Below are 19,884 nucleotides of genomic sequence, written 5' to 3'. Positions count from 1 at the left end.
AAAAAACCTCACGAGTATCCATGACCTCCTCCATTCCTTGGCCGCGAGCAAGTTCCACGGAGGTGAACACAAGTACAGTCACTGCCTGCAGAGCCATGGCTCCCCTCACACAGTGTTGCTGTTCCTTACAAGGAACAGACTATCTGCATTCTTCTTTCTCATGAAACAGTGGAACAAAATTCTCACTCCTACTGCCTCTGCAGATACCCCATTTTTTTCCTGCTAAATTCAGCATTTCTACACTGCAATTTCCTCTATAAAATTCATTCCTTCTCTTTCAGATGACACACTCTCTTCCTTTGTGTATCATTACAGCAAACACTTCAGCCATGTTTTATGAACCACACATCTGAAAATAATGACACAAGTTAATATTTGCATTACTAATTTGGGAGCTATTTTCTGAGATTGCGTCTGTGGCTGGAATTCCAGATGGAAGCACAGAACCTGACTCTCTGGTACTCTATTTTCTTCTAGAACCTTTCTTCCTTCTCCCTGCTCCCATGTTACCGTCCCTTAGGGACAACATACAAAGGCACATGGAGATTCCACAGGGCAGTGTCCCTTTCCCACCTGTCCCAACTTGCCCTCTGTACCAGAGGACACCAAAAGATAGGTGAAGCAGTTTATTCTGTGTTATACAGAATAGCTCACAGAGCTTTGGAGACACAGATATAATGGAAAGGCAAATATTAGACAAGATGGTTAAGTATTGTATCCACCTTTTGAAATAGAAAACAGGAGTCTGAATAACACTGAGAGATGTCACCAAACTTTTCTTCAACCAAAACTCTCACTTTTCAGAAGAAATCAATGCCAATTTCCTAGGCCCTAGGCCAAACAGAATAGCTTGGACTACTCTGACAGAGAATATGCAAACAGGATATGGAATGCCCTTTGAGCACAGTGAGCTGTTTGTGGGACGCATTTAACTTCCTGTGAACTGGGTGTTTATAGAAGTTGTCACTTTGTCCTGAATCAAGCAGGGGCTCTATTTTCAGATTTTGTATGTAACCTGTAACATGTTGGTCGAACAAACAATCTGCTTTTCCCCCCCCCACTTTGGTTTCCTTGCTCAGCAATTCATTATTAAAATCACAGTAACTGCTCAGGTAGATACAAATTCACCTTCTTAGCATGGAATCACATTCCCTATGTGACTGGTGAAGATGATTATGGTGTATTGATCTCAGCTAAAGCTTTTTGCTACTGTCACAAGACAAGCAATAAGTGCAGCAACAGCAAGGATAAAATACAGTCCTAGCAATAAACTCGTGCTGTTCATTCTGCTCCAAGTCTGGAACTGGAAATGAAACTGAAATCCAGACTTTTGCTCCAGCCGGTAATGAATAATTGCAAACACATCGACACACATAAAGAGAACTTTTACATATGCCCTTTTTGTTCCTAGGCTTTAACACCAAAAACTGAGATTATGTTAATATGGGGGGTTTGCTGGCACTTGTATGGGGCTCATGTTCAGAATTATGAACCTTGCAAGCAGCAAGAAAAAGATTTATTACCATGAATAATTAGAAACAAATTCTTATCAGTGTTATAAACATATGGTAAAGAAAAAACAATTTCAGTTTAAGCCAGACCCCAGTGTTTTTTCAATTTATTAAAAATGAAGCAATTTTAACCAAGATTCAGCTCTTTCTATTCCTGCTCTCAAAGAAAAGTAAGTTATTAATAAAAAGTATAAAGACAAAAAGGAAGTCAGAAATTAATTCAACATATTTTGTGGGATTTAATGGTATCTCCTAAGCAAATTTTTAACTTTTTGGTCACAATGTATCAAAGAGTCAGTACTGTTACTGTACACGAGATCTTGTGGCCTGAGCTATTTTAGATCTAAGAGCTTAACAACCAACACACCTTGCTGTTTCAGTTTTGCATGAGTTCCTGTATACAACAAAGCAAATAACAGACCAGCAACTATTGTCTTGTGAGAAGATTAATTGTTATGCTTTATATTAACTCCACTAGGGAGTATACACACAGTTTTCTTGGGAAATCAAATCCACTTTTCTTAAGGAGGTTTGGGACTTGAAGCTCTTCGTTTTTTATTACAGGTCATCTTCAAATTAATCCTTGTTGCCATCTTAACTGGATGTAAGAAATAGAGACCATCATGGTCAAGGTATTTATGCTGTGTTTGGTCAATGTTTAACACACAGCTATTGCCTTAAATGGCATCTATAGAGGTATAAGAAAAGTCAGGAAGATGTAGTAGTCCTTATTTTGGAGAAATCTGAGGAGAGTTTAAAACTCTAGACTATTTCAAACTTAAATAATGTGGGTGATTGGATAACAAAATGTTTAATTGCTTCTTAAAATAAAAATAAAACAAAACTGTTCCTTTACCCCCTTTTTACCCCCTGCTTCTTGCATGCAATGTTCTGTTTTTCTGTTCTTTGAAGGTCACCTTTTAGGTAACAAACTATTTTGCTTGGCTCGGAAAACTTTTATAAGAGGACTGGGACATGGTAGAAAAATACTGACCATTTTACCTGCCTCCACTTAGACACTGGTGTTTGTAAAAGTGTTAACAAGGTATTACATGTCTCCTTACATGAAAAAACTGTGATGCAACTTTGCTTACTGCTGACATCATCTTTGAAAGCAAATAAGAAACTAAAGTGCACCTTCCCAGGGACTGTAATGGCAGAGGTAGAGCACACCAAGACAGGGGCTGTGACCTGGTTTACACACTTGAACTGCTCTGCCTTGATCAAGTTCCCTGCCTGGAAACTTGCAGGACTGGAACCATACAAGGATTAGACATGGTGATAGGGTTTTTAATCACTTTAAAAGGTAGAAGCTGCTTGCAGGGTTCTTTATCTCACCATTCCGGCTGGAAATAGACTACAGAGTCACAGGAGTGTTTTGTGGTCATTGTTTTATCAAGAGTTTAAGAAAAAAAACCCCAAAACATCAGCACAATTAAGGGAGCCTAATCCCATTTTACATTTCAAAATATATATTGTCCTCCCGTTTTCCAGTATGGTAAGGAATTGTTACATGAAGAGTGAGAACATTTTACAACTTTTAAGCCAAATCTTCAGAATATCTGTATTTTAAATGTTGCTGCAAAATTATAATTTTAGAAGATATATACAATGAAATTATTTTTTTTTGTAAATTTGGATAATTTGAAATTCTATCATGATTACTTCCTTACGCACATTTAAAGCTCATTTTCCAAAGGCATTTATTTCCTGCAAACAAAACCCAGAAAGCTTGACTGCTTAAGTGTTTGAGGAATACGATCAGAAAAGGGAAAACAGGCTTAGCAAAAATATGTGTTTGCACTTCAAAATCGAGGACAAAAAAAATATAAGCTCTAATTTTTATTTTTACTCGCTCTCCATTTGAGTTCTAGTGGAGACCTTGGAAAGTTTTGATAATGATTATAACAACAACTGTATTTTCTTGGTAAATCTTGGAGTTTTGGAGGCAAAGGGTTTCATACCAGCCTTACAAACATAAGGAATTTCACTCAGATTGAACAAGAGAAATTACAGCTACTCTAGAATGAGAAGAGAAACAGCCCAGGCCTCCAAAAACGCAAGTATAGAACTGGGATTTTTATTTCAAGCAACTTTCGAGCCTGTTTCCATAACAATCTTCATTCTCGTCTTCCACATGCAGGTAGCACCGTAGGGCATTTATTGATTGCTATATAAAAGTTGACAAAATGATGCATTATTCAGTAAATTGCCACATGCAGGGAAAAGAAACTGTACCTTTTTTTTCTGAAATCTTACAAGCATATACTTTATTTCATAGACAGTATGACAAAGCACTGAATCACTCTGTTGTAATGTACCATATATAAAAAGACCCCTTATGTAGTAACTCAAAACAAACTTCTTCATATTTGTCAATACTTGCTAGATGCAGAGTCTAATCAATTTTGGCTGTAGTGATGCACCGACACACTTTGATTAGAACGTCACCTGAACAGAAACAGCTCCTGTGTCAGGCTGATGGTTCCCATGAGCTTTTATATTTTATTCCTACAGTCAATTCATTATAAACTGGCTCCTGCCAGAGCTTTAACCAACTCAGAGCTCATCAGCCCAGGGACAAGAGTAGCTCTGGGCATGTAAGGCACATAAACTCCAGAATTACAATCTTTAACTGCTGCAGACAAGAGATTTTCACACTGAAACAAACATTCCCCCTTTCTCTGACCAAGCTGTTAAAGGTAACAATCTTGTCTCAGCTTAAAACCATTCACAGTACACTTTCTTTTTAACAGTCAAAGTTTTGTATTAGATGGTGAGCTGTAATGAAATGTAAGCAGCCCTAGAAAACACCGTTGGTACAATCCTGACACAAAATTAGGTCAATGGCTTTTGTGCAATTAAAGCAGCAGAGCAAACACGAGACATCTTGGCTAAGACACGCACAGTGCTTGATCACCACCTGAAAATTCTGCCTGCCATCTTTGTTGCCATTTCACCCAGAGGAAGGTTCTATGTGCCCAAAACAAGGTTTATTTTCTTCAAGACTTAATCATGCATCTAACCAGAATTTATCATCTCTTTCTACAAATGTGTCTTAAGTGTAGAAACATTTACTTTAATGACAAAAGCTGAGATTTTGATCTCTTCTTGTTAGTCCAAACACATGGGACATAACTTATGTGCCTGTGCCTTCAATTCAGGACTGAGTAATTACATTTAAGCCGTGGAACCACTCCAGTTTTTAATTGGTGTCTAAACTGAATGTTGTCCTAAGGATTTGGAAGCATATGAAGCGAATTTAGGGATAAACGTGTATGGCAGTACTTGGAAAATGCATCTGAAATGAACTAATCCAGTTTGCAGAAGGGAAAGAAAACCTGAAGCAGAGGTCCAAACTTCAAGAGTAAGAGCAAGCACATTGTAGCTTTGCACATACAGATATAATCGCATCACCATTCCTTTCATTTTCCCCAACGCATTTTTTTCTTTCATGTTTTTATTAATAAACGCAAAAGAAAGAATATAAATTGTGCTAGCTACTTCACCTCTTATTCTTCTCCTTCAGCATGCCTTTAAAACCTTTCCATAAGACAGAATATTGACTATGATGAGACCAAACATTAGACAGAAGTAGAAGCAAATAGGTCAAAATAAAATGGTTTTGAGAAACTATCTCAGATTTTCTTGTAACAAGCCACACATGCTACTGGTATTAAACAGTACATTTCAATACTCCAACCTAGGGTTTGAGACAAAGGAAACCATAGAGCACTTTGGGGAAAAAAATGTGTGGGGAGCATAAGTTTGTACGTGTAGGAGCTAAAGGCAAATGCTTGAATAATTTACAATCTTAACATGCACAAGAATGAAACAGTGTGACTTTAATAACTAGCTTTTTTTCCCTCTTAAACTCCAATTATTAGGCTATTGTGCTCCAGGCTAGCATATCAGGTGCTGATAATGAACATTCAGGCACAGGACTTTCGCTGCAAAAATGAAAATTGTTCTGCTCAAAAGATTAATAAAGAATTATCTTCTTGTATACACAAACACACACAAATACATATATACATATATATGTATGTATGTATGTATATATACTGAGCAGAATGAAAACTGTAACCAAAATTGGAATGTTGAATCTATTCAAGTGCTCTTAATAATGTGGAATTAAGTTTAGGAGAAAACATAACCTAATTAAGAGGTTCCAAAAGGCACATTAGTACATGCTGGAAAATGATTTTTACTTATGGAAACAATTTTATGCTTTGTATTATCATTATAATGCACAGTCTTAGACTAACAAACCAAGGATATGCAAGAATGTCACACTAGAGCTCTTCACTACATTTACTGCTGGTGTTCAGTGCACTGCACCCAGGTTATGTTTGAACTGCAGATGGAATGTAACCTTAACAGAGTAAAAATGAGCAATCAAGAAAATAATATTTGTGAGGTGGCAAAGAGGCTTTTCGGTACTAAAGGAATCATCATCTCAAAGAAATCTTTGCAGGTGACAAGCCTGAAAAGGAACCTTTAAACCCAGAGCAAGGAGATCAAAGACCTTGCAAAATTCAATTGCACATAACATGGAGGAGTCTTAAAAACGACTAATACTCCTTGAAAACCTAGTTGGGATTTGAATACTGTGGCTGGAAGTTTTCAAGTCTTTTGTGAGCAGCTGAAGTAACGATGGCTGCTTTCCTGGGAGTCAGCAGCCCCACATCCAAGTGCAGTGCACTGCTGCAGCATTCCCAATCCCACACCATATTCCCACAGAGGCTGCAATATTTCTGAGCTAGACATTATGGACCGGTCAGCTGGCAACAAGATGCTCATTGATGGGTCAGCAAGGAAAGTGAAGAGACCCTCTGCACTCATTTTTTAGTTCTTCCTTTAGCAAATGCACTGATTCATCTCTGTAACGTGCAGCCTTCCCCAACGTGCAGAACCTCTAGAACAGAAATTTTTTGAAACTGAAAATTAGATCAAAAGCTCCAGGCCTTTAACAGCACAATTTTGTGAGCTCTGCCTCCTTAAGAAACCAGGGAAAAAATACAGCTACATGAAAAATAAATGAGCAGCTTTTCCTGACTCTGAAACCAGAAAATAATGACATGAAACCAAAATCAAATGCAGCACTATCAGTTGTATTCCCAAATGCCAGCATTAATTCTCCCTCTTCCAGCTCCCAGAGACTTGTTAAACAAATGAGCCTTATAATGCATTTTGCAAGTGAAAGGTCCTGGAGTGGTAAGAAGTCAACTCCCATACCAAAAGCCCTTAATGAAAATGCTGCAGCTTACTCCAGGAGTTCTGCACTGAAGGGCATCAGCCTGAGCTCACTCCTGCCACAATTCCCATTTTCTCCTTTGATCAAAAGAGCAGCTCTGCAGCACTAGCAATAGTCTGGGCTTTTAGATCAAAACTAGTATCTCAATACCTGGAAGTCAAGTCAGCTCGTGTAAATCACAAAAGGCTGGTTTCGTGTGTGCACAGACCAGACAGACCTTTTTTTGCAGCAGAAAAAAAATCCTCTATTTAAAACGTGCCCGATGTACCGCATTTTCCCTGCACACCTGGGCTGGGTGTACAGCCATGCTGTCATCCTGGTTATCCTCCCCACAACCTTCCTGGCATTTTTGGAATCATATACACACCTCTAAGATTTTTCGTCTCCTGGAGAAAGACCTGATTTTTGCTTGCACACTCTGATACCCTCAGGAGAACTTTTCCCCTCTTCCCTAGATTTCCTCGCTTGTCATTACTTTTTTCCTTCAAGTTTAAAAAAACGAAAGCCTTTGGACTGAACGAGGGTGAAGGCGGGATGAGTAAGCCTCTTGCTTTAAACCGAGGAGAAAAACCTTAAAATCCAAACTGCACGAACACAACATGTCTCCTCCTGCTGCATTAATGCCGCCTCACGAAATGGCGCCTGCCTCTGCAGACTGCTCAAAACGCCCACGGCTCCTCGGGAAAAGAGAAATGCAACTTTTTGTTTGTTTGCTTGTTTTCCCCGCAAAGCTTTTATTTATCTCTCTTCACATTCAGCCCCTCGGTACCTCCCGGGAGCCCTCGATAAAGCCGAAATTTGACGGGGAGAGTTCTCCATAAAACGGCCTTTCCCCTCCGCTCTTCGGGCCCCCCCGGGACTGCTCCCCACACGGGTGCGGGTGTGTGGGGCTGTGGGCTCCAGCCCCTGCACACTGTGAATAAATGTGCCGATTCAGCCGCTATCGCTGCGATCTTGCCGTTCCAGAATTTTCTCCCTCCGCTTCCCAAATATAAAAGGACTTTTTGTGCTGAACACGGAGCGGGAGCGCTGACGGGCTCGGCGCAGGGCGCCATGTGGTATTTGGTTTCTCTACAGTACATGTTTTTATAATGAAGGGGGAAGGGAAGGAAGGGAGCTGCTCCTACCAGCATGCCAATAATCTGTTGCAAAGGGCTGCAGCTCTCAGAGCCAATTAGTGCTCCAGTTAACCATTTAACTGCGGAAACAAAGCCCGTCCCGGGCACGCAGTCCGCGGGATTCGAGACTGAAAGGACGGTGTGGGCTCCCAGGGCATCGTGTTCGTACAGATTTTTTTCATAGATGCATTTTTCCTTATATTTTATTAATAAACACTTTCGACAGACAAACTGACCACTGAAACTCCCTTAGATCACAGCATGCAAAGGTGGGACAGCTATATCCTGCACACGTACACCACAGTTTTAATAGAAGCTGTATGTGTTTCAGGATCAGTGCTAGCCTGTGGTGGAACGATAAAAGCCACCCACAGGAGGTGCATTTCCCATACGAATATCGGGTCCCTGCCATAGGGACAGCAAATCCATGCTGCCCATGGTGAGCTGGAAAGGGTCGGAGTGCTGCTCTGCCAAAGAACGGATGTCACTGCAACATGTCCCAGCAGTGCTGCTGTGGGTGGAAAAACACCCTAAGGTGGGACAAGCTCTAGGAAAGCAGTGGCAAAGTGTGTCTCCCTCTAAATGTGATGTTTCCATCATCCAGACAGCACTACCCTGCACCAGTCCTGTTTATTCAACCCCTTAACCATATCAGAACAAGACCAAAAAAAAAAAAAAAATTTATATTCTTCAGTATAATTTGTTATAAACCTTTAAAGTCTGAGGCAGGTCAGCTCGTGGCTTGTTGTGTGCCACTGAACAAGCCAGGGAAGAAGACGCACAGGGAATTCTGAGCCACGATCTTTTTCTCTAGGGGCAAGTCTGAACACTGCCAGAGAGCATAGACAAATTAGTCCTAACACATAGCAACAGTAACCTGCTCCCGCTTGACCCAGCGGGTCAGTAAACCTATTTTCGTCTTCCTTTTTTATCCCATGACGTACCAGCGAATATTGGATCAGACTCCCAGGGATGCCAGGAGTACCAGCAGAGTTTGTACAGCTCAATGAAGTGCCCAGGGTGCCAAAAGCAGGCTCTGCACCCCAGCTCAGCAGCCCTGGCAAGAAGCAGACTCTACTTCCTTGGGAAGGGCTGCAGCAGCGCTGCAGGTCTGCTTCCACCCCAGGCAAGCTCTGCAGTGCACATGAAAGGCATATTCGAACATCACTACCTTCCCTAAAAGATGAAGTCAAATATCCCTAGTCGTCATGGAGAATGTCCAATGCCCGTGAAAGTTGCAGGTTGCCCGTCTGAACTGCTGTACCAAGGCTGACACTGTAACACATCTCATTTTTAAACTCCAGGAAGGATTCTGACTAAAGTATAACTTTAACATACAAATTAAAAATATTGGGGACCAGGGGGAGGAAACATATGGCTAAGAAACTAGCAGATTATTTCGGCATGTGAGCTGTCAGAGCACAGGCAATACAAAAGCTCTCTTGTTCCTGCTGCCTCCCACAGCTGCATTCACTAACTATATCCCGAGCTGAAAGCTGCATTTCTACACCCCTTCCCCAGCACAATCGCGTTTGCTCCAACACCACCCAGGTCCCTTGGGACAGGCAGGGAGGCAGCAGCGATGTCCTAGTTACAGACGGCATGAAGGACACGAGTGACTAATCATGTCTGCAACAGGGTGAAATTGTTCCATCCACACCTTTTTTGGAGAGGGAGTCCGTGCAGCTGATCCATATTTTGTTTGTTCTCTATAAGGATACACCCCATTTGTATGACAGAATCAGTTAATGGAAATTATTCCCATCAGATGATTTTCAATAGTTTATGGAGAAAAAAAAACCAAACAAACAAAAGAACAAAACCCCCAGAGGAATAGCCACGTCTATAAAAAAAGAACTCGCTGAATCCACCTCCTAGTAGGTGTGGAGGAGGGCTATGGTCTTGGGGACTGTCTGTCCCCCAGAGAGTTTTACCCACTTTTACCTTCCATCAGGTCTCTGTGGTATATTGACTGATCATACACACATACATTTGGGGTGGGGGGAAAAGATATGACTGAATTTCCATAGGACTGAGGTGCTCCCCCACGACCTCCATTCTGCTGCTCACATTTCTCCCATCCACACTTTGCATCCTTTACCCTCAAGGACACATCCTTTGGCCTGGTACAACAGAACCATGGTCTCAAGTGCAGCCTTGAGACACTGCTGCAGTCACAGCAACAGAGGGAAGAGCTGCCCCTTCTCAAATTGTGAATTCTATAGTAGATCAAATTGTGGCAGGAAAAAGAAAGTCATCTTGGTGTCTTTCCTCACTTCCAAGCTGTGAAGCAGCATGGATTTTGACCCTCCTGGTCTCTGCTTTTTCCTTTCCTCACAGTTCCCCTTTTCTTCAACACCTCCAGTTCCACTAGTAGTGAAGCAAATTTGACAGAATCTGGTCAATTTTTCAAGCTTTCTCATTTTAAGAAGTCAGTGGGAGCACACTATCTTGCAATCAAACCCCACAGGAGGGAGAATTAAATATCTCATGCATGACCTTAATCCGTAGGATTTTGCAGATAGTTTCTCTTGTAATCTCAGTACCCGGAGCTTATTACGCATTCAAAACGTATCTGTAGCCCTGGAACATTTTGCAACAAAAGGAACTCAAACTCATTTTGATATAATTATGCAGTCATACCAGTCACATGCTTGCTATGGAACAAATATAAATACTGGGCTTTTGGGAATAACTTACAGACTTAGAGTGTAAAAAAAAAACCAAACCAAAACAAACAACAAAAACCCAAGAATGAAACCATCCATTATATATGGAAAAAAGATCAGGTTTAGATGTCAAATTGCAGTAGAAGAAAATGGCACAATTATGTATGAAATCTTTTATTTATTTTTTCAATCTGCAAAACATGAAAGAACTGAAACTGATACTTAAGCATCTCCATAAAGTAATGACTTCATTTTCTAAAATAGGAATATCATTTAAGGCATTTTAAAACCTTTGAAATCAGATAATTTATTCACAAAATGGCCACAGGTCCCTAAGCTTAAATCGCTGAAAGCTAGAAAAAGTTAGGAAACTTTGCTTTGGGTTTTGAGTCTTTCTAGCACATTTTTTTCTTTCTCTGCTTTTCTTGCCTTCCTGAAACAAAATGACCTCAAGGACTGTTCTGATTTTGTCGATGGAAATTGCCTCTTTTATTTAGGGACATTGCTGTTCAAGAGCCACACCCGGCTGCACTGGTGGTGCCGGAAACCTGCCTCGCTCACTGGGGACCGGCTGGGGCTTTGCCTGCTCTGATCTCCTAAAGTCTTCCAGATCCAATGGGTTTTGGACCACACGTGGGAAGATGTAGCCCCATCTCTGTGCTTTTTAAGAAGGGAATACAAAACGGGAAAACAGATGTTAAACCTGAGCTCCAGAGAAGCCACAGGAGCTCGAGTTACCTTCAACAGCACTGCAGTTCTAAAAGCAAATAGAGGCGTAAGGGCTTGGGATGGAAGGTTTCATTCCTCAAAGAAGGCAGTGACTCACCCACATTGCTAACTTCACAAACAAGGGAGGCAAACCCTCCCCTGGCAGTTAGGATCCTCCACGTTTTCCTGTGCTGAGCAAATCCCAAGCAAAGGCAGCTGTGGTGGTGTGTGATAGCTGACACAGGACAGGGCAGATATATTTTGGAAAGGGACCCTCTTTTGCACACCTCTGTGTTTATGTGACTCCTTGGAAAAATAAAGAGTTCCCAAGTACTGCTTTTCAGTTCTGAAAACACACTGTAAAGGGCTACTACTAACAACCAGTTTTTAAGAGCCAAACCCATCTTTTCTTAGATAGGTTTTACTAAGAGGCAGTAGTTTACTTAAAAAAAAAAAAAAATCCAAACCAACAAACAAAAACCAAGCCAAGGACAGATTAAAAAAAGTCCAAAAAGCTCACTGAGCAGACAGCCAAGCAGTCTGTAATGTGGATAAGGTGATGTTTCTAACCATCAAGTTACCCATATGGGAAAATTTGACCTAGGGATGTGGAAACCCACCCTCCCAAACGTCTGCTCAGCTGTTTTCATCGGACAAGGCACACTTCACTGATGGAGGACAAGCATCTTCCAGGTGACGGATGGCATGTAGCCAGACTGCTAAACATGCCCTGCTCCACCCTTCCTGCATGGCTCTCCCGGAGGTGGGGAACGCTGTGCAGGTCCCCAGATGGTTGGGGCATCAACGGAGCTTTGCTGGGTGGTAGCAACGAAGCCCTGAGCAGCAGGGATGAGGAGGAGGTGGTGGAAAGGCTGGGTGAGAGGAAACAGGACCAAAAAGGAGCCCAGAAAGCATAGAAGGCGAAGAATGCTAATTTGCAAGAGAAAACTGCAGGAAACATCTCTTAACTGTAAACCTCAGAGAGGTGTGGTTAGGAGACACAGGTGTCAGGGTGACAGGGTGCAGGGCAGGCAATGCCTGTGTCCAGGAGAGATGCCTCAGAGCCACGATCCAAGTGGAGCTCCCCAAGGAGTGCTGCTGGGTAGGTGGTCCCCTGTGTAGTTGTGCCAGGGCTCTGTTGGGTGAGGTTTGTTCATCTGTGCAATGCAGGATGCCAGAATGCCAGCACAAAATTCCCCTTTGGCTGCATACTCCATGAAGCAGAATTAAGGCTGATGCCCACTGTGTTCTACTTTATATCAAATTTTCCAGTTCTCAGGTTTCCAGTGGTATACAGACACCCCGAAGTCATCATAATTCAGTATTTCTGCTGTTCCTGAGGGTTCCTAGAGCTGCTGCAGGAGGGAAGTGGCAGCATTACCTAAGTGAGGGGACTTGTGGGGTGGCACACTTGTTTGTGTGACAGCCAGCAGTGTAGTTTGTCTGCTGATGCTGGGAGAGACCTTGGCAGCATGGGCTGCTAGCAGAACACAGAACTTTTATTAATGACAAGTATCAAGCCTCAAACAGATAAAATAAGCTATCCTGGAGCTGAAGCCGTGCTCGAGACATCATGGAAACGCCTGTTGCACTGATGCTGCTGCCATACTTAAAGCTAAGCCCCAGCAAGCAGGGACACCATGCAGACCCACTCCTCCTGCTGCTGCAGATTCTGCTGGCAGCATTTGAAATATTTTAGGCATTTCAGACTACTCTCCTGTCAGGACTCCAGAGCTTACATAAAAAAAATTAACCTGCTTATCAAGTTGCAGAACAACAGCGATCCATCTGGTTTATTAGATGGAAAGAACAAGAGCGGGGGAGGATTTTGCTGACAGTATTTCTGGCTTGATTAAGTGACTGTTATGATCAGAGCAACAGCAAACAAACATCACAAAGTCATTAAAAGATATTTCCTTGTGCAAAGGAAGAGAAACCACCACCAGAGATGGACTCCACACATATTGCTGTTATTACTACTGAGAATTTTGGCTGGCTCGTGTTGTTTGGAAAGCCCAGTTCTGCCAGGCTGCTTGAGAAAAGCAGCATTTGTCCCCAGCTTTCGGCGTGAAAACACAACTCAAATCCCTTCTCGGGAACAAAGGTACTTCCCAGGAGCCTGGCGTGCGGCCGGCATGCCGAGCGCGTAGCCAGGCAACCGCAGCCGGATTGGGGCTTTCGCCTCACCCGCGATGCTCCAGCCTCCACAAACAATTCCTGCCACGTCGACAAGACCGTGCAGGGTAATGGAAAATTACTGCAGGCTTTTTCTTAAAGGGCGAGCACCGCCGCTGGCGGAGAGGGCTGATCCGCATCCCACTTCCCAGCGCGCCGCAGGGTCAGCCTGTGTTTCCTGCCAGGAGACTGCAGTGCGGCCCCGCACTGCATTTATTTCATTAATGCGATGAAACATCATTTACATGCTATTCCAGCCGGCTGCGGGGATCAGGAGCGTAAAGCGGCGAGCTGAGCTGCCAGGGAAGGGGGGAGCAGAGCAGCCGGAGCTGAAGCACCGAGGGCTGCGGTTCTCGAAGTGCTCTCGGCGCGGCTCGAACACGGCAGCCTTAGCGCAGGGCAGTTCCTGCGGGCTGCTGCCAAAATCACCCTCCTGAGCTTGGCAGGCGCAGGGCTTCAACAACTGCCTGGCACAGTCCTGCCTGCAAGGCTGCAGGAAGAAAAAAAAAATAAAAATGCCATTAAAGAAATCAAAGTTTGGCAGTGGTTAAGCTGCTATCAGGACAACAGCAATTAAAAAATTTTATATATATATATATATATATATATATATATATATATATATATATATATGACCTTGTTTACCTCCATTTCTGGTGTAAAAAAAGAGAATTTGGTTAATAAGACAGCATTGTGCTTACCTAGCTTTTAATACCAAGCCAAAAAGCCCCACAAAGAGCTGCAGGAACACCAAACAGCAAGTTCAAGCCTCTGCACCTCTGAAAATCAGAGATGTGCAGACTTACTGGTTGGGCAGGATCTGCCCTGGAGCACACAGGAGCTGCCCAGCAAGAATGCACAGCACCAAACGGTGCTCTTCCCAGTCTTCAAAAGTAGCTCCTGTATCCAAGTTTCATTTTGTCTCCTGCAGGAGCAGAGCACTGTTCTTGGGGTACCTATGGGGAACTGTGTCCAGCCTGCAGCAAAAAGGGAAATGCAGACCTGCTGCTCTTGCTTTTACCTTTTTGCTCACTGCACACAGCTCTTGGTGGCCCTGGTGTGGCTCAGGATCACAGATGTTGCATGCCAGAGTGGTTCCAGGTCAGCTCCTGCAGCAACAGTGCTTTTGTTCTTCCCTATCTTCATGTAGTAACCTGCCTTTTTTTTCAGATAAGCACTGGTTAAAGCCTCAACCAAAATATTTTTTCACTCTGTTGTAGCCAGCAAATGAAAACAAAGCCCCTGCAACAAGTTAGGGGGCTACTTTGTAATAGAAACTTCCTTTCCCTTAAATAGAAACCTTTGTTGTGAAGCTGTTTTCATTGCAAGCTCTGCAGGGAAAGTCATTATATTTAGTAGAGGTTGACCTCATTTTGTAGTCCTCGATATTAAACCTTCTAAGAGGGAAACATAATTAGAAGCGGTGAGTTCTCAACAAAGATACACAGTACTTGTTGCTGTTTCCTTCTTACCTAAGGATTAATTTAATATGGTTTGGAAAGAGTAACTTGAAACAGCTTTTGGCAGATAACTGAACTCAAAGTAAAATGCAAAGATCTGGTTTCCAAGAAGCTTTTTACAAGCTGTACAGAGAAGTGAAATAAAACCCTTCAGCAGCACACAAGGCTTCCTGCAGAGCCTCCCTGGAATAGCTGCGAACCTGCATTTCGGTGAAAGCTAATCTTGGTTGGAGGCTGGGGTTACATAAAGACACCTTGCACAGAGGCGTAGAGGACCCGTGGTCAGGCATGGACCTGCCCGAGTGGCAGCCTCTGCTCGGCTGGAGGGAATCGAGGGAATTTCCTACTGCATTTCCAAGGCTGTGCTCTGAGACAAAGGAAGAAAAAAGGAGTTTCTTCTCAGTCAACACAGACAAGGGAAAGAGTGCAAAGATGCTCCAGCTTTGTTAAATTTGCTAATGCAACCTGGGTTTCCACACAGTGGACACTGTTGTCACAGCATAATGGTTAAACACAGCACTGGCCACTACTAAATAAACTCATTTACCACAGAAAGGGAGGGCAAGGCAGAGAGTGTGCTGCACCATGCCAGGACCTCTCTGACCTCTCTGAGCACAGCCCTGTGTTGGAGCTCTTCACCTTAACATGGTTTAACACATCTCTTCACAGCCTGCTTCTCAAGTAACCCCATCACTTTTCTAAACTATAGAAGTTTGCTAGAAATATATATTTTTAATTAATTTTCCTAGCTCCTGTGATAGCCCCACTGCACTCCCATCTCCTGAGCATCCCTTGCATTCCCAGTGCTCTGAGTCCTGCTGGCAAAGTGTCACCTCCCTGCTGAAACACTCATTATGTGAACAGAGCAATTTCTTGTTGAAAGGCCCAGGCTCCCTTAAATTTCGCTTTAGATTCTGTGGTTTGAATGAATGTTTCTGCTTCAGCAACCCTGAAAACTTCCTTATTTCTGCACAGTTCTCCCCCCTCCAAACAGCTGACTGCTTTAAACTCTGTTTTGGACTTGTTTTTCTGAAAAATCATATGAATTGTGGTGTCCCCAGCTGAAGCACTTTGACGTGGTGTTAAGCAGCAGTTTCTTTTCCATAGCCCAGCTCTCCTGGGTCTGTGCTGTGTGGAGCAGGGTGGTTCCTGCCCACTCCAGCAGTGGGTTTGCCCTGCCCTGTGGTTTGTGGCACAACGTGCATTTCAACAGGAGGAAAGAGAAAGGCAGCTTCTCCAGAAACATCACCAGAAACTCCCCAAAGCCCACAGCATGGTGGCTTAAAGCACACAGCCTTTGTTCCTCCTCTCTGGGAAGCGATTTGCACTCCACACAAGCAAAAGGAATCACAGTCATGGAAAATATGTGAGGAAGCCAAGAGTGGGACCACAGCAGCCTGGGACAGTCCAGGATGGGTGTGCTGTAGAGCTGGGGGGACATTTGGTGACCAGCAGCTCTCCTTGGGACAGAAGGACAGGACATAAATAAGACACCTTTACCCTTGCACCCTACTTGGCCTCCACTCCCAGCAAGGCCAGGGGTATTCCAGCTTAGCTGGTTTTTCCACCCTCCTATTTTAGATGTGGAGTGTTATTATTAAATCACACCCAACAATTCCCACCACACCTCAGGCAATTAACCCTATCTCATGGCAGTGCTGCCTGGGGAGGGCCTGGACAATGTCCTGGGACTCCCATAAAGCTGGGAGGAATTTTTTCACACATTCAGTGTGAAGAAGGTTGGGCTTTTTGCATTTATTTTTTGGGCAGTATTTTCAAAGAGCCTTTCTGTCAGGCTTAGCCACGTGTGAGCTTCCAAGTGAGCTCCTCCAGCTCTGGGGGCACCATTAGCAGGGCTGCCCTGTGCTGAAGTGATGTCAGCACTTCCATTACCCCACCTTTTCCCTTGCTCCAGCCCCTTTGTAAGTGGGACATAAAAATCCAGTTCTGGCAGAAACACTCAAGCTAACAAGGAAAAGAGTCACCACTTTAACCTGATCCTTGCTAAACTTATCTGGCTGGGTGGAGAAAGCAAGGGATTTAAAATATGCTTTCTCCCTCCCACGCCTAAATCATGAATTTTAAAATCCAGCTGTATTGCACTCAAATTACTCACGGGGAATTTTTTTTTAGGTTGGGTTTTTTTTCGTAACTTACCCGTGGTAAATGGAGAAGTGATCCTTTCTCTCCTCCGCCTCTTTGCAAGCCAAACACTTGATTAAAAATTTCCATTGTCAGTCTACTAATGAAGGCCACAGTTAATAGTCATTTTAATTGGGCACAAATCCATTGTAGTGTTAAGGGAAGACACGGATGTCCTTCTCACCACCCTTGGTGACACACAGCCACCCAGGCTGCTGGGGCAGGAATTAATTTAGCTGACAACTCACCCAGAGCTTCCAGCCAGCCCAGCCCTGGCTGAAACCACCCCACAGCAGAGCAGGGGCACTGCTGGGTTAGGACAAAGCAGATGGGGCTGGAGGGAGGCAGGAGTGCCCATGGAACATGTTTTTCAATAGATGGCTTCTAGATCAGCTGCTGCTCAAGGACAAAGCAGCCCCTTCTCTTGTGGAAACACTTGCTATTGAGTGGCCATGCCATCAGCCATGGATTCATCCAAGCTCAGACTCCATCTTTTTCCTTTCTTCTTGACTTTTCACCTGGATCAGATCCATGAGCACAAGAGCCAGCACACACAAAATGGAGAGAGGGGACTGAGAAAGAGGAGTGCAAGATGCCTGCAGCCAGCAGCACCAAGGACTCGGGGAAGTTTGTCTCTCTGAATCCAGCACACAGCATTTGCACCATGAAATCAGGCCAAGAGAAAGAGGCCATGGCCTTCTCTGCATTGCCACCTCAGATGTTAGAGGAACTGCACAAAGACAACCTGTATGAGGGGCCTACCAACTTTCACTCTTACAAACAAGTTACCCCACTTCTGGTTTCAATATTTACACATTTTCTAAGCTCAGCATGTATTCCTGTGTTACCCCAGAAAAGGCAAAGCCTGGAAACAGGTCAGTCTCCAGCCAGCAAGAGCTTGTTCTGGTGTGACAACATCTGCAGCTCCAGACTTGCTGAGGATGTTTGGGACATGCTGTAGGTAGAGGTTCTGTGGAGTCAGGTGAGACAGCACAGCCCTGCCATCCTGCTTTCCTGGGAAGGGAATGCTGTGCTGCACATTCTGGCAGTGCCTGCTAAAACACTTTAAGCTCCAATGCCACATCCAACTGCCCCTGAAAGACAGGTTTTAGAACTGAAGCTTCCATGTGTCTCCTGAAAACTCCTTCTCCCACTTGACCTCCAGACAGTCGGGGTAGGAAGCCTGTGAGCGTGGCCATCTGCCATCCTGCTCGGAGGCAGCTGCCTTTCAGCCTGCTCATTAGTGTGCGTGTCATCACATCACACACTCTCTGCTTGCTGTGGGGAGGGGCTCTTTTTTGCAGTGGAGTCTAGTAATACAGGACACAGCTTTACAGGAAATGAGGCTTTACTTCCTGCTCATGGAGAATCATGTCCTGTTTGTCTGATTAATTCTGGAGGCATTATGCTAATGGGTGCACATTCCACTGTAGGACACACATAATGCCAAACTAGCTCCCCTGAGAACACTTGAAAGGGGAAACCAGTGTTTTGGCTGCTGTGCTCCCTCTCAAGCCTCCAGCAGGCTGGGTCAAAGATCAGTACCCAGGTTTTCCCCTGTGGTGAATGCCAGCACCACAGCTTGTCCTTTTCCACCCAGGAACTGCAGTTTTCCCTGTGCCACCCACTGCAGTGCATGGGGCATTTGGCAAAGCTTCGCTATGACTTGCACCTGGCTAAAATTCCAGCTCTCCAGGAAGAATGGCACATTATCCCAAGTAAACAAAAACCCTTTCATGGAGAAATGAATGTCAATACCAAAGGTGGGTAAGAGATTAAAGTAGTGTTCAGAGGACACTGGGTTCCCCTGGGGACTTTGATTTCACCTCTGATGCTGTGGTTTGGCTCAGCACTGGAATTTATTGCTGTTAAATATGTACCTAATGAGACCAGTGACCTCCTGGGAGAGTTGCATCAGTTTTCATCCCAGCTGTTCCAGCTTCTGCTAGAGTTTCCATTAAAGGACTGGTAATATGTGGCCCACTGGTCCCATTTCCTTCTTTTAGCTGGGTCTGGGGCTGCTCCAGCTCCTAAACCTTTACCTGCTGCTGGCTTGGGAGATTTGTAGAAGCAGGTCCACAACTCAGTCCTGTTGCCACTGTGAAATGCTGAGGTCCCCTGTGTGCCTCATAGAAGTAACTATGAAATACAGAGAGATTAAATCAGTCCCTAAATGCCATTTCTCTGCCACAAACTTTGTGCCCAAAGCTGAGAGGTGAATATGGTTCTGCTATGCTGAGAAACAAAACAAACCCTATGGTTTTTCCCATCTGTTTATGAGATTGAAATATAAGTCATGGCTTTAAGGTATGTATTGTAGGCTCTCTTCTTTAAACACATAAATATTTTATCAGTGAATATTCTGTTTCAGCAGTCACGCATGAGCTTGCTCCAAAGGCTGTTGCAATTGCAAGTTGTTGCAATCTGGAGTTAAGCAGTCATTCAGATTGTGCAATTTCCTAGTGTTTGAGAATATCCCAACAAAGAAGAAACAACAGAAAATGGAAAATGTTGTTTTCTTAATCAAATCGATACCAGTAGACTTAAATCCGTCCTGTTCAGAGCTGTGGATAAGGATTTTTTTCAAGGATTTTCTCCTTAAAAAAGAGAAAAAAGATTTGCTTGTCTGGCAATGTTTTCTGTCCAGCACCAACCACAACAGGGCACAAACATCTGGTATATAGAGAGAGGTCAGACCTGAAACCCAGCCAAAACCAGCACAGAGTGTGTAAAGGAAATACATCTTTGCCATGTACTGCTTTGTCCATAGTAGTAACTTGGAAATGAGACTTGCCTATTGCCAAGAAAGAGAAAAGGAAAAAACCCAACAAAATCAACCAAACC

General features: G+C 43.6%; 1 protein-coding gene and 1 long non-coding RNA gene across 2 annotated transcripts in view; both read right to left on the bottom strand.

Annotated features, from left to right (window-relative positions):
• CHD2 (chromodomain helicase DNA binding protein 2) overlaps window positions 1-7,332 on the bottom strand; it is an 80,074-nt gene extending 72,742 nt beyond the window's left edge. The window contains exon 1 of the mRNA XM_015638714.3: window positions 7,136-7,332. The gene's annotated coding sequence lies outside the window, so the exon portion shown is untranslated. The remainder of the gene's footprint in view (window positions 1-7,135) is intronic.
• A 5,412-nt stretch (window positions 7,333-12,744) lies between these two features.
• Window positions 12,745-14,452, bottom strand: LOC109022806. The gene is made up of 2 exons (XR_002002102.1): window positions 14,140-14,452; window positions 12,745-13,928 (listed from the first exon to the last, which is right to left on the bottom strand). It is a non-coding gene; the product is annotated as an uncharacterized LOC109022806 (long non-coding RNA).
• Window positions 14,453-19,884: the final 5,432 nt, after the last annotated feature.

The sequence above is a fragment of the Parus major genome, chromosome 10 (genome assembly GCF_001522545.3).
Source record: "Parus major isolate Abel chromosome 10, Parus_major1.1, whole genome shotgun sequence".
NCBI classification, from domain to species: Eukaryota; Metazoa; Chordata; class Aves; order Passeriformes; family Paridae; genus Parus; species Parus major.
The sequence above is the reverse complement of the archived record's forward strand: the minus strand, read 5'-3'. Positions and strand labels throughout refer to the sequence as shown.